Genomic DNA, 14146 nt, shown 5'->3' with positions numbered 1-14146 from the left:
GCATGGAAGTGACCAGCCATTGGCAGCTTCCTGGTAAACATGTAATAGCCTGTGGAAGACTCAGCCAGATTACTGGAATAAAACGTCAAATTCTGCATGTAAAGCACAGCGGATCCTGGCAGTCGGAGCTCATAGAAGCCACAGGGTGGGGAGAGACGGCTCTATCTGTACAGCCTCTCTGCTCTGATGTTCCACTCACGCTGACCGTTTATTATGTGTGAAAATGTGGCTCCTTTCCGAATTAGTGCTGATTTGCTAACTATGTTCTGTTCCATATATTTTAATGCCTGGTGGTTGAAGAGCCAGCATTAAACTGAAGTTTTCAGGCCACCGGGAGAAAGGAGGCTGTTAATGCTCTGTTAGCAGCATTGTAATAGAGGCTGCCTTTGTTTGGAGAAGTGAAGACGGATTTGCATAGTGATTGTGTTTGCAGATTCAGTGGGGCTTTAGCTGATAACTTTTAGCGATTTGCTAAGGCATTGATTCTTTGGGATGGATTTATTGACAGGCCAGACAGTTAAGGAGGTTGGTAGTATGTACAGAAACCCAGGAAATGGGCAGCCAAACAAGCAGGTTTACCTGATGAGGCTTTGCAAAAGTGACTATGGTTAAAACCTTGCAAATACACTTTTTAAAAATGAACATGCTAAACCTAACCATTTTCAAGGAGAAGGATGGATCTGATTCTCACATTCATAATAAAAAACGCTTTATTGTTATTGTGCAGAGTAGAGAGGCACAAAGCCAATAAAATTCACCAAGCATCTAAATTGAAGCGCAGAATATTATTACTAATTTCAGATAAAGTTCATTGAAAGAAAGAGAGTAAATAAATTCATCAGCTAAAATGAGGCCGTGTCTTATAGTGTTCAGGAGGGGGTAGATATAACCAATGCATGTAGCAATTAGCATGTTGAGGGTGAAGATATTCAATAGAAATAATTTTTTATAAAAAACTTTTTAAAACTATGTTTACATTTATTAGTGACAACAAATACGTTAAGTACATAAATTATATGACCTTTAACCATGTAAACCCATGATCCTAAACTTTCTCTTACCATTATCAGCCCAGCATCAAGATTTTCATTAAATCTGTTTTCCCCTCGTCTGTGACTTTTTCCCTCAAGGTCATTTGTAATCTGAAATCTATAAAACTGCAATAGTCAAAGTTATATGAATTCTTACTTTTTAATGGCCGAGTTAAAAAAAAAATTCCTTTTCAGACCTCGAGTTTTAAAACCATCCTACAATCTGTACGGAAGGGGATGAAATTACCGAATAGTAATTACTCGCTACTTTCTATTCTCTCCCTCCCCCCTCTCCTCCATGCCTTCTGTTGACCCAAATAATAGAGGTGACTTTGATCTCTCTCTTCCATGCATTTCTCCTGCGCTTCGTTTAAAATGTTTTTTTCCAGACACTCCTATAGCTCATATAGCCAGGTCCAAACTGGCATGGAACAGCATGAATGCGATACATAATTTAAGATGCCACATGGCCCCTGATGGGGCACGGGTACAGTATTTTATACTCGCTACAAAAAAAAAAAAAAAGATATCAGTGGCCACCAGGTGCAAAGTCCAAAGTGCCATTTTATATCCTTGCTCAGTTGAAACAGGAGCTCTCCGGCTGTCTGACAGTGATGGTAATGTGTGAATAGGTGAGCCGCCGGAGGGGTTGGTTACCGCCGCGTCTCCCTTAATAAAAATCAGCACTTGTCATCGTTGTCTCCCGTCAAAGACACTGATCCCGTGCCCTCTACACAAGCACGGGGAGCTTTTTACCTCCGCCGAAACCCATCAAAGGTGCCAGTGGTCAGGGCGAGGGTTGAGCCCGCACTTTTTTTTTCTTTTCTTATCCCTCCCGTCTGTCTATTTTCTCATAGACCTGTGGGTTTTCTGCCCAGCTGGAGTTGAGCGGACGTGACTGCGTTTTATTTAGCCGCATCACAGGTGACCTCCAGCATTGCAAGCGGGTCCTATAGTTATCCGTTCGAATCCAAATGTCAGTGCGTCAAAAGAGAAGCCAGTTACGACAGAGACAGGCCCGCATATCATTTTCATATCTCTTCACTGCCCCATTTTGTCTTTTGCACATTTTCCCATCAGATTTGTTTCGCATTGTTTGCTTGCATTAACCACAAACGGAGATTGGAATGAATGGCAGGCGCTACTTTGTGTTATTTAAGGAAAAGGCACAGAAGCGGTCCTTTCTCTTTCTGGCCTATTGTGTTTCAATTTTCACACCAATTTGATTGAGGCCAACCTATGGCTTTATTCCGGATCCTTCCAGGTTCCCCTATATTTGCTGCTGATTGATTTTTAAGTTAAAAGGAGGCAATCTGTAAGTACCACCCAATCAAGAGCCGAGAACATACAGCAGATTAGACAATTTGTGGTAATCAATGAAAATATTCCATGATTTGCTGCCGCTCAATTCTCAGCCGTAAATCAGGACCATAACGCGTGAGTTAGTTAGCAATAAAACAAGAGGGAAAAGACAGGGCAAAACTATAAGCGATGAATTAAGGAGCCCGAGAGGAAGTGCCGAGCGGGGCCATAATGAGACAGAATTACAGGCCAGCGAGCCCAGCCTGCCTCCCTTGCCGGAGCTGTCAACAACTAATGGGATACGCCATGTGTCTGCATTTCTCACCCTGCTTGCATCTGTATATTTATGCATTTATTTATCGGCCGGATGCAATGTCATCATTTTAGTGTTAAACGCTCAGCCTCTGCAAGTACCTGCCCTCACACGCTGAGTTATTGCCCCACGAGAAGAGTATATATATCTGACATTTGATCCCATAATGTGGTCATAAAACACAAGAGCCTTGCGGCATATGATGTTTGTTTCCGGTGTGTTCAGCTTTAAAAAAATAAAATGAAAAATGAGCAAGCCGTGTTTTACATGTAGAAGGCATGCATGCCTTGTAAAAATGGCTCTGTCTGGGAGAGGCTACTTGGACCCCCTCTCCTGTTCACAAATTGTTCTTCCGTTCTCCTGGCCGTAAGATGGGCTCATCCAGGCCAGGCACGCTCTGCTGTTGGCAGGTGGCTCAGATCGGTGTTCCGCTCTAATGGAGTGACGAGACAGATGATCCTGACACCGACCCGCACAAGTGCATTTGATTCTATCATCCACTACCCACGACGGGGTCATCCTGCTTTATCGGGGGAATTACCTAAAGTGCCTTTTATTTCATCATCTGGCACGTCACGCCGGGCCATTCTTTTAATTTACACGCACCCCAAAACAAGTGGCGGCCTGGTGCATCTCCCACCTCCCCTCCACTATAAGACATCGCCCGGGTTCGGTCGAGGCCAGGTGTAGAATAATTAACCTAAAGCGCGGTGTGAGAACAGGGTCATTAGAGAAAGCTGGAGACGCTTGTGTTTGAGGGGGGGGGGGCAGCTCTGGTTACTTGACCCCCTCCTTTATTACACCAGCCCGACACACTGGCATGCATCAATAAACTCATTTCCTCCGATTCCTAGGAATGCATGCATTACTGTATTATTACCTCGCCGGCTTCCAGCTCGTTCTCACATGAGGTCCAGTGGTCTGGTGGGCAAGAAACCATTATTCATTTCCTGAGCTTTTGGAGTTCCATGCTTTTTTGTTAAATTCATATTTGATGCTTCTTAACTATTAAAAAGTTACTTTTCAATGACCATTCGAGGTTTTATGGTGAGATTTGCATTAATGCCTTTGACTTAAAATAAGTCCAATGAAGGATCCTAGCAAGTTCCAAAGCTCCTTCCATTCCACTGCTATGTCCATAATTTGGGTGGGTACAGTAAGATTCTTTGACTTTGCTTACCCTTGCAAAGCTTTCTTCGCCCCATGATCCAACATCTGAGGGGCTGATAAAAACCCCTTCGTTGCCTCAAAGCAGCTGCGAGGCTTAACATTGTCAAAAAGGGTTTTTTTTATTTCCCTCCTGTTTCGACCTCCTGTGTATATTTTATTGAGCTGTTTCTCATCCCTGTGCACCATAAGCAGTGTTCAAAATGTATTTCTCAGCTCATTAACACGGGAGTGCATGCATCCGACACACAATGTTCTTTTCAGACTAGACGATGTCTGGTTGTGTAAAGTTGGAAGTGTTTCTGTTTCGGAATTTCATCATTCTTGAACTCTCCTTTGTATTAAACTTGAAGATGCGTGATCTGTGTTGGGAGAATACCCCATGTCTACTTTTGTAGTGTTGTTAGAAGAGTTCTTGTGAGACATTTGTCAATTGATTGCATCACATTTATTAAATAGAATAAAACGATTAAGCTGTTAGAATGCAGCAGCACAAATGACAATCGCACAAAGCGACCTTTTCATTTCGGCTAAGTGATATGGGACCCATACAGAACCCTCTCTGCATTCGAATCCCCCCATCTCATCCCCCCGATGCTTCTCTCCAATTTTGTAGATTATAGAGCAAATATCAAAAATGTGATTTGAATTCTTTTTTTTTTTCCTAAAGGATATTTCAAGGATGGATAACATGCCGGAACCCAGCTTGCCTCATCGGTTCTTTCTTTACTTCCTTTGCCCACTAACTAATTTGCAGACCCTGGAGATCAGAAACCAAAGAAACAAAGCGGGAAACACTTCACCCTAAAGGTTAATTGAAGTCCCACAAGTGACTTTAGTGGCCTTTCTTTAACAGCCTGACCCATAAATGTTTGATTTCTGTCCACCGTTGGAAAAATGTATTCCGTAATTAGGTTTTTTTTTTTTATGGCTTGTGTCCTTGAAAGTTTTGAACCTAGCATACCTGGATACTTTAATCCTTGTAATGTTAAATAAACTGCTTAATTATTGTTGGTTTTTGTTCCCGTTGTAGTAGGCAGAATAAATGGCAGAATCGGATTACTAGAAAAGTAGATTTTATTTTTTCAAGGAGCCTGATGTATCTGTCTCGTCCAATGCTTTCCTTTCAACTTCATCAATTTAAATCTGCGGATATTTCCCAGGCACAGAACATCAGAGGGATCTGCAAATGAAATCCGCCGTCTTAAATCTTTAAAAAGTAATTTAGTTAATGTCTCACCGTTGCTGATTAAAGGCTCTCTCCAATTATATTGGGCCACTGATCACAGTGTTCCATAATTTACTGGGCCGGAGTCTGTCGGGGTGTGTGTGCTGGGGCATGTATCCATATCTTGGTGGGGACCGGACATGAAATTTTGTGAAGTGTGAAGGTTTGGTTGAAAAAAATGGTTGTTTGTCAGGAAGGAATGAACACCAAAATGCACAAGGTTTAATAAATAATAAGTACAGCACGGGGGCCTTACACTGAGAAGCGACCTGAAACAAGAAATAAAGGCAAATGATTGAAGGAGGAGGGGACACGGCAAGGACACGTTTATACACGTAACAGGTAAACACAGCCAGGAACTCAGGAACACAAGACTAGGCAAACTCGAGCGTACTGGGAAATGTCCAGATAGTGACATCTTTGCAAAAGATAAAGGACTAATGACCCCCAACAAACATATAAATACAAGTGTTTGTGTGTGTGTGTGTGTGTGTGTGTGTGTGTGTGTGTGTGTGTGTGTGTTTGTGTGTGATTAAAGTGTCTCTTATAAAGATTGTTGAGATTCCAGATAGTATTCCCTGATTGCACGTTTGTCCTTTTAAAGGATAATCTTCTGATTTTGATCTGCAAAAACATGCCTGGAAATTAAAAGTGTGTCCATCCTCCTGTAATCAGGAGAAACTATTGATCAGGTGGAAATACATTACAATACAGATTAAATAAATGGAGAGTTGGATATGTAGGATATGTGTTAGGAGATTCCTATCATCAGAATAATCCAGAAACTTCATTAATCTGATATACCTCCAAGGAAATCTGGCCTTTATTTAATATTCCAGTTAATATTAGTATCTTGAAAACTGTAAAATTTATTTTTTTATGATAACTGTATTTAAAGAATCAGATTTAAATCATGCATCACAGCTGGCTTCTCCTCCATCTCATTCAGACCACCTCATTCAGACCATGTTCTTCTTAATCAGGCTGTTATGGTGCAGATGTTAATCTGAGACTTCTCAAGTGCCTTGAAGAAGGGAACCTATGGAAATGGGAACAATGATCAATACTGCACTGAAAAGAAACACCAAGGCAAAAGTGCAAAAGGGCTCAGGCAGAGGGTTCAACCATCTACCCATACCTTAAAGGGCCACTGTTCTCATATTTCTCTAAATATCTTAGTATTTGTTATACTTATGTTTCACATAAAGCATAACTGTATATATATATATATATGAGGCATAGGTCAAATAAAGGATATTGCGTACATATGATAAAGAAATGTGTTAATTCTATTGACCATGGAATCACTGAGCTGCTACTAAGTCAACAACAAGGACGTTTCACGCCATTACGCCATCATTATATACATATAATTACAGATTATCAGATAATGGAAATTGTGGAAACCTGTTGTTTTTCTGTTTGTACACAGAGAGTCCATTAGCTGCAGTGTTCAGTTTCCTTCCACATTGAGGCCTTCACTGTTGGACCATTGTTCATCGCTGGTCCCACTGGACACAACAGGAGGGTGGGTCCTCAGTGTGCCAGCAGGACAGCATGTAGAACCTCCCAGAGGGCCGGAGGGGATGCCGACCATTGACGTTCTACACATGGTGCGAGTGTAGCTCTGGATGAGGCCTGGCGTCTGTTCTTTTTCTTCTTCTTTTTTTTACAGCGTGACGGGGGTGGGAGAGAACCTGATATCTGCTGCCAAGCAGGTGTATAGCACCACTACCCAAGATGCTTTTGCCCTGAGATGGTCATCAGTGGAGCATCTCAGTTATTGGCTAATGCTGCCAAGCTCCTGATTCACATTTCAGTCTTTGTGGGAAGATTACATAGACTGATCAGAGCTGAAGTCAACTGATATCTTAAAGAAAAGCCTCCTCTTTTCAGCCTACGGTGAGCTCCTTCATAGATTAGGGTTCTTATAAAAAGAAAGAAGCCCAGTCTGAGAAATCGGATGTTTAAAATCTTCCTGTTCCTTCCTGATGTCCTTGTCTGCCGTTGTTACACATTTGTTACACATTAACTTTTATTATGCTTTAGCCCGGAATGGATGGGTCCTGCAGTAACACCCAATGCTGAAGGCATGGAGACCCACACCTTTGGGGGTTCATACACCCACCACTGACCATAGTGCCAACGCCCGACCTGTGGTATGATCAAAAGACATCAGGAAGTGGTGGTGATGGGAGGGGGGAGACAAACAGCCCTCATTATGGCTTGGAGACATCCATTTGGGCATTTTTAATATGTGTTTCCTATTAAGCTCTTTAAGTGCTTTTTGATAATTGTGCTTTGTACTTTTACAGCACTTCAGTCTATTCCCAGTTCAATTTCCTCTTTTATCGGACGTTTGAAATATTGATCTGTGACAGATAAAAGCAAACACTATAATCTCGCTCCTGTGAGCGGGCGAGGGAGAGAGCGAGGTGTTGGAGGAATGCACTGGGGAGTGTTCACGCCGCAGACCCCTCTTTGTTTTATTACGTTCCCGTGTCAACAGAATTTGCTTACTGCTGCTGGGACGTTTATGTAAAGCGTCTGTCTGCTGATAGGCCCGTGATATGACCATCTTCTCTCATGTTGTCGGCTTCCCGCTGCAGCCCCCGCCTCCCCCTTTGACATTTTGCGCAGCGCTGGGGCTCCAGAGGTGCTTTCGATGATTGCCGCCGCTTAAACTGCTGTCAGGGCTGCCAGAATAACTGTGATTTATATCCATAGTGGTTTATGGAAGTTAGTGTTGTCTGTTAACCTGTGCACTCGCGTGCGGCTCGGCGCTGCCGCACCGTCACATTAACCCGAATCAATCATGTCTTGATTTTTTTCCATAAAAGAAGAGCCTGCTGTAAATAACACACGCCTATTGGTCGGCAGGATCTGACGCCCACACCATCAAGCTCTGCAGACTACGACCGTGGATATGATTCAAAATCCTTTTTTTCAGTACTTGTTCCTGATACCACTGATTTAAATGTTGTACTCAGTGAGGCATTCAAAGCAGTAAAGAAAAAACATAAAAAAATCCATAATTATTTGATCAGTTTTCCTTTTTTCTGCTAATGTCAATTATCATTTTAATATGACTTCTGAAGTCTTATTTAAGTTTTATTAGTTTGGTACGTCTGTAATATTATTTTCAGTTATTTTACTAAAACATGTTTTGTTTGTCACACTGAGTAAACCAGAGTATGCAACCCAGACTTGAGGCATGTTTAAAGGGCACTAAATGATCATCATTCACTTGCATATAGGCATTCAGGCAGAGCCCTGCGACATGAGCCACTTTTACAGGCATATGCTTCCATTCCTGTCTATATGACCAATCTCTGCGAGTGTCTGTGAGATTTTACACTGAAAAGTAATATATATATATCAGTCCTCAATAATATCTTGTATTGGTAAAATACAGGGGAGCTCCATGTCAGACCTATTCATCAGGCCAGGTTCATATCATTTGATACAAGGAACACAATATCATTTGATGCATTCAGACCTGTAGCAGAAACGGCATCATTGTGGTTTCAGAGGACGGAGGAGATGGCCGAGGCCTGGAGAGAACGTTCCACACCAGCCTTTGCTTTTTGCCTTGCAGACACCATTCAAGATGTACTGCAAACATTTGACCATCCAGGCTGCGGTATTGACTGGGTTTGACAGGCGTAATCCTTTTCTTCTTTCCACTCACTTCCATTCAGTGATCAATCACAGCATCAATGCCCCCAGACTGCTATGAAGTTCAGGCGTAGCATTCGATCAGCAGACAGGCACCTTGTGGGCTCCGGCTATAATATAGAAATTGATTCATCTTCAAAGATATCTTAAGTGGCCTGCAGGTGGGTGTTATACTTTTTTATTTAAGAAAGCGTATTTTTCCTTATTGCAGACCTGATCTTTCACACTGGTGACCAAGGCACATCAAAAGTTGTCCTTGGAGGAAAGAAATATGGAGACAAAGTTTGAAAAATCTATGTACTCTGAGTTTAAATTATGCACTAAAGATGCATCACATACATCATGTAAGGTCATACATAAATTAATTCTGACCTTCAAACTTATTAATATGCTGTGATGTGTTTCTGATTGTAGATTATTAGAAATATGATACATGCTTCACCATTGCTTCTAAATCAGCTCATGGAAGGAGAAGCAATGTAAAAGAATAAATAATAATGTAATAATAATAAATGCATTTTATAACAATATTTGCGGCTTAGACAAAAAAATACAATTTCCATCATTAGCACTTATATTTTAATAAAGGGGTGTCCTCTTATATTTGGCCCAATCTATTATTTTATTAAACCTGATATATATCTCATCATGTAAGGTATATATTAAGCATGTCTGGTCCTCAGGTAATGAACCTTGTAGACCAGTCTGCTGGCTGGGCAGGGACAACTGCACATGGATCTGCTGCTATTCAGCCAGGGTTTATTTTTCATTGGGCGAAAGTGTCTGAACACTCAGAAGGATTGAACAATCAAGGCTGTGCCCCGTCAGGCCGGTGACTTATGGCCCTTCCCAATGCCACTGACATATTAACGGGTGGCAGTTCCACCTGAACAGAACAGAGGCCATTAGATTTCATTCATTCAGCCACAGACAATCCCAGAGATGGACATAAATTAGGTGGAAGTTTTTCCAGCCGAACTCAGTAGCCGGCAAAGGTCACATACTGCAACCTCATTAATTCACCCTCGAATTTGAAGGGAAAAAAAAGACATGAAACCAGTAACAATCACTTGTTACTAATACATAGCTTAAAGTGTGTGAAGAGCGAAGCAGCTTCGGAGAAATGTTAAAGGAAGTGTAGTAATTACAGCGGAGACAATGTCAGTGACCCCCTAGATTGTGGTATCTTGTCTCTTTTGTCCTACCTCTGCCACCGGCCACATTGGGCGAAATTGTATCTTTTCACTTTGGTTCAGTTAAAAAAAAAAAAAAAGTGTGTTGTATTGGTGGGCGGTGAGGCGTGATGTTTTGCTCCTCCACCCCCCAACCCCCACCCCCCCAACGCCAAAAACCATCCAACCCTCCAGCCCCTACCCTCCTTCCCCCGCCCCTTCCCGTCCCCTCTGTCTTACTGGGAGGTATTTCGTGAGCAGCTGGGTCTCGGGAGGGCAGGGGTTCGTGAAAGAGACGCTCTCTGTGTATAATTCAATGATTATCAGGTGCGCGTGTGAGACCCCCCCCCCCCCCCCTCCCCGACACCACCCGCAGCTATTGGCAAGTGTCAGGTGACACGCAGGCCATGTCACTGTCTGTCAGCTGCCCCTCTATGACTGATACTGGGCCAGCAAGACCACTGTGGCCACTAAAGGGCCGCATGGGCCACTACTGCCTTTTTTCGACCAATCGGAAGTGCTGTACCTAACCGCAAACCAGTGTAATGGTGGGGCTACCTTAGCTTGGCTAATTTGTATTGTCTGGCCTGGTGGGAGACCTTTTGAGATGTAGAGGACATACAAGCACCGTTCGATCTCCATCTGAGCAGACGTGCCTGTCCTCAGCGTAGTGTCCACAGATGGCACAGAGGACGGGAGGAAGAACAAACAGTTATGTTTCTTTCTTCATAGCATGGCCTCCATATTATAAAAAAAATATTATATTGGGACACATTTAAGACGACCCTTCATTTTCGCAAGATTAATTAATAGACTCATGACAAAATATTATATTTGGCTTCACTACCACAAATGAGACACAAAAAAAGCATCTTATATTTGGGTCATTACAATAAAATAGATTGAATAATAAATTATCTGAAATTTAGAAAGTTTTGCTGGGTAGTTTGTCTGATTTTTTTCTGTGCTATATCTAGCTAGCAAGCTGTCCTTCCTTGTTAAAAAAAACACTTTAGTCGATGTACTTGGTTTGACATTACTGCCACCAGCTCACGCCTGTCTCTACACAATTAAAATTCAACCCAGACAATGAAAATGAAGTGAATTTTTATTCCCACTCAGAACAGAGCTCTGACTTTTAAAGTTTGGTTCCGAGGATGACCATCGATTTTAAATCCTTCAGAGGCAAAAAGCATTATCTCTTAAAATTTTATAAGGAAGCCAACGTGCGATGTCTCAAAACGATAGTGTTAGCGGTGACAAAAATACATCAGGGAAAATCAATGCTAATAAAGTGAGATCAGCCTCCCAAGAAAGCCCCGGCCCTGCCTGTCCTCCCGTCCCCGCAGCCAGGCCCTCCGTCTACGCCGGGACGCCCGCTCACCTGTCCGGCTCGCTCTAATTACCAGGGCGGCGCAGGGTCAATTAACATACCTTTTAGTTTGTTGCCAAGGCCCACCATTCATAGCGTTTAATGCCCACCGCCTGTGACACTGCGCACTCAAGAAGTAATATGAGCTGCATTAGCATTTAACTACAGCGGACAATGGCACATTATAGGAATGCGGGGTTGTTGGGGGTACAGGAGGCGTTTATACGGGTCTGTGTACGGCAGTACGTGGGGGGGAGCGGAGCGTCCCTCGTACCTGTGGGAACCCGCCGTCCCAGCATGCTCCCTGCACTTCAGACTCAAGGGCCTCTCAAGGCTTCACGCTCACTCAATCATTTGCATCTCAGTGTTTCCATACATCCTTCGCGAAATGTGCGTTTCTGTGCGGCGGGGGAGCCACAGGCTTTTAAGAGCTTACTTGACCGAGCCGGAGTTTCGTACCCAGCCGTGTCATGTTTGTTTTATCAAATTCTTATTTCCTCCCTCTGTTTTGGTGTTAGTTAAAGGGGATTATTTGGGGGGGGGGGGGGGGGGGGGGTTATATTCTGTACATTTTGTAGGTTAGGGCTTGAGTCTGCTGTGTCTATTTTTATTTCAATGACCAGTGACTTTGACCAGGATATTTTTACTCCAAAGAAGAGATGGTAACCATGTTCCAGACTCATTGCTATGGACCAATTGATTTCACCACTCCAAAGACACAACATATTATGTTCATTATGTGTTGGATGCTGATTAAGCTAACAAGTCATGAGGAGAGACCTTTCAAAATGAAATTCTTTGAATTTTCATTCAGGCCTTGTGACGGCAGGTTAGTGATTTACACCATTAGTACAACAGACACTGGGACTTTTCCCTTTTTTCTGTGTGGTATTGTGTTATTTATGGGTATTTTTCTCTGTGAATGTTTGCCAAGAGTTTGATGTGTATCCTGTGTCCTGAAATACAAGGTTGTGCTTTCTAATTAGATATAGAGAACAGTCAACAGTCTGTTTTTACCTTAGATATTTATTTTTATTTCACTCATTTATATATATATACATATGTATATATATGTATATATATATACATATATATACATATATACATATATATATATATATATATATACACACACACACACACACACACACACACACACACACACATATATATATTTCATCAGAATGTATTTGCTTTCTAATGTTTCAGTTTTTGTCGAAAGGTAAATAAAAGAACTGATGTTATTGTGATGTCTCATGTCTGACAGGAAAGCCTTCCGTGATAAAGAAGCAGATGCCCACCGTGTGGGAGCCCGATGGATAGACTACACAAACTCATAAGGTCTGAGGGCTTTGCAAGTCACCCTGATTGCGGAGGTCAGCTTGTGTAATTGTATTTAATTAGCCGTGTTTCCGAACTTTCATTCCTGCTACACTGGAGCATAGTGTACATTAATTTACTACATGTGCTTTTTACTAAATCATAAAGATGTGAGGCACTGTTTTATAATGTGATCATCTTATTATTGTATTAGTATTATTATTATTGTTATTAATAATACACATTTTAGTTGTCTTTTGGTTTATACATAATATCTGTACAGGGAAAAAATATATTTACTATAGAATAGACTCCAAACAACACATACACACAAATACACATGAATTACATAAATTATAAAGTCATTAAAATATTCCAACTGGAAAAAAAGTTTGAGCTGTTTACTACTGAAAAAGTAGTATGAGACTTTATTGCAGAAAAAAAGAAACAGACTTTGTCTGTTGAGTGGGGTGGTAGAGGAACAGCACTGTCACATATGTGTAATGGGTGTGTCACAAACATGTTTTTGTTTTCTGGTTTTTGCTTCTTTTCCACCCCAGTTAAACACATTCCAGGTCGGAGTCTGTCTGTACAAATTGGAGTCACATTAGCCGGAGCCACTTGGCAGCATGTAGAATATGTAAACATGCCGTAATTCCTGCTCTGGGTCATTTCACCCCTTCTTTCGCCTTTTAGTCTTTGTATTTGTGTGTGGGTAATGACTAAAATAAATGCATGACAGAAGGGTTGTTTTGGGGCAGTTGAGTGATGCCATGTGAACTGGAGCACAGTGCCACACAGTGGATGATAGCAGGACTCTTACATTGTCAGTGTGTGTATCTGTCACCTTTCGCCCAGCCCTCTGAACGAAATGGACTCATGGGCTACTCTGCGAAGGTGAGCAGATGCGGCACGATCGCACTCATCGCCATTGTTTATCATCTGATCAGCTATGATGGATGCTCCGTTGCTACAGATCTAACTCACCGCATTTTCACCGTCAGGAGACCCGTGAAGAGGTTCAATTACAGAGCAATCTCATTAATTTGAGTGCTTGTTGCGGCGCGAGAACAGCGGCCCTCGCTCCGATTCTGGAATGCAGATGTGTAGGGAGCGTAATTAGTAGATAAGACTTCTAATTCGAACCTGCTGTGTGGCTGCAGTGGGCGTAGCCCCCGCTATGTTTTACAAGTCCCCCCCTCTGTGTGGAGGTACACTTATTTTATAACCTGCTTGCACACACTCACGACATCCGTCATGGACGCGGTGGGCGGGGGTGGTGGGGCCGGCCAGTGAAAGCTGCCGTTGATGAGAAAAGCGGAGAGTTCACAGAAAGTTCTGGAAAAAGGAAATCCTATATGCTTGTATTAAGGGACGGATCTGCAGGGTCACTAGTATGGATTCCAGTTTTACCAGTGATGTTGTAAAGTGGGATAAGCGATGGCTGTGATCTTCATTTGGAAAAATAGCAGGCGTATGAGTTGCAATAAATAATTTGTTGGGGTCTTTACTGTGGCTCATGTTGCTGAAACGACCCGACACAGCCCTTCTTTTCTCCACTCA

At 42.3% G+C, this 14146-nt stretch overlaps 1 long non-coding RNA gene across 1 annotated transcript in view; it reads left to right on the top strand.

The window, feature by feature from the left end:
• LOC114766285 (uncharacterized) overlaps window positions 1-12629 on the top strand; it is a 41858-nt gene extending 29229 nt beyond the window's left edge. The window contains exon 4 of the long non-coding RNA XR_003742771.1: window positions 12531-12629. This is a non-coding gene — a long non-coding RNA (uncharacterized LOC114766285). The remainder of the gene's footprint in view (window positions 1-12530) is intronic.
• Window positions 12630-14146: the final 1517 nt, after the last annotated feature.

The sequence above is a fragment of the Denticeps clupeoides genome, chromosome 16, assembly GCF_900700375.1.
Source record: "Denticeps clupeoides chromosome 16, fDenClu1.1, whole genome shotgun sequence".
Classification (NCBI taxonomy): Eukaryota; Metazoa; Chordata; class Actinopteri; order Clupeiformes; family Denticipitidae; genus Denticeps; species Denticeps clupeoides.
Note: the sequence above shows the minus strand (reverse complement) of the source record. Positions and strands in the feature narration are given on the sequence as shown.